We start from the raw sequence: 1,554 nt of genomic DNA on the forward strand, positions 1-1,554 counted from the left end.
GTGTGTGTGTGGGAGACTGAGAGAGAGAGGGGAGTGTGGGAGGCTGTGTGTGAGGGTGTGTGTGTGTGTGTGTGGTAGACTGAGAGAGAGGGGAGAGTGTGGGAGACTGTGAGAGAGAGAGAGTGTGATGTGTTGGAGGCTGTGTGAGAGAGTGAGAGAAAGGGGAGAGTGTGGGAGACTGAGAGAGAGAGACAGGAATGTGGGGGGCTGTTAGACCATTAGACCATAAATCATAGGAGTGGAAGTAAGGCCATTTGGCCCATTAAGTCCACTCCACCATTTAATCATCGTTGATGGGCATTTCAACTCCACTTACCTGCGCTCTCCCCATAGCCCTTGATTCCTTGTGAGATCAAGAATTTTTCAATCTCTGCCTTGAAGACATTTAATGTCCCAGCCTCCACTGCACTCTGTGGCAATGAATCCCAGAGGCCCACCACTCCCTGACTGAAGAAATTATTTCCGATCTAAATTAACCCCCGCTATTTCTAAGGCTATGCCTACGGGTCCTCGTCTCCCTGCCTAATGGAAATAACTTCCCAGCGTCCACCCTTTCTAAGCCATACATTATCTTGTAAGTTTCTATTAGATCTCCCCTCAACCTTCTAATCTCTTATGAATATATTCCCAGGATTGTCAGCCGCTCATCGTATTCCAGGGATCATCCGTGTGAATCTCCATTGGACACGCTCCAGTGCCAGTATGTCCTTCCTGAGGTGTGGGGCCCAAAATTGGACACAGTATTCTAAATGGGGCCTAACCAGAGCTTTATAAATTCTCAGAAGCACATCGCTGCTTTTATATTCCAACCCTTTTGAGATAAATGACGACATTACATTCACTTTCTTAATCACAGACTCAACCTGCATGTTTACCTTTACAGAATCCTGGACTAGTACTCCCAGATCCCTTTGTACTTTGGCTTTATGAATTTTCTCACCGTTTAGAAAATGACCATGCATGTATTCTTTTTTCCAAAGTGCAAGATCTCATATTTGCTCACGTTGAATTTCATCAGCTATTTCCTGGACCATCTCCTAAATCTTTCTGCAGCCTCCCCACCTCCTCAGTACTACCTGCCTGTCTACCTAACTTCGTATCATCAGTGAACTTAGCCAAATGCCCCCAGTCCCTTCACCCAGATCATTAATATATAATGTGAACAGCTGCGGCCCCAACACTGAACCCTGCGGGACACCGCTTGTCACCGGCTGCCATTCCGAAAAAGAGCCTTTTATCCCAACTCTCTGCCTTCTGTCAGACAGCCAATCCTCAATCCATGCCAGTAGCTCACCTCGAACACCATGGGCCCTCACCTTACTCAGCAGCCTCCCGTGTGGCACCTTATCAAAGGCCTTTTGGAAGTCTAGGTAGACCACATCCACTGGGCTTCCCTGGTCTAACCTACTTGTTACCTCTTCAAGGAATTCTAACAGGTTGTCCGACATGACCTCCCTTTACTAAATCCATGTTGACTTGTTCTAATCCGACCCTGCTCTTCCAAGAATTTAGAAACCTCATCCTTAATGATGGATTCTAGAATTTTACCAACAA

This window comes from Chiloscyllium plagiosum, chromosome 23 (assembly GCF_004010195.1).
Source record: "Chiloscyllium plagiosum isolate BGI_BamShark_2017 chromosome 23, ASM401019v2, whole genome shotgun sequence".
NCBI classification, from domain to species: domain Eukaryota; kingdom Metazoa; phylum Chordata; class Chondrichthyes; order Orectolobiformes; family Hemiscylliidae; genus Chiloscyllium; species Chiloscyllium plagiosum.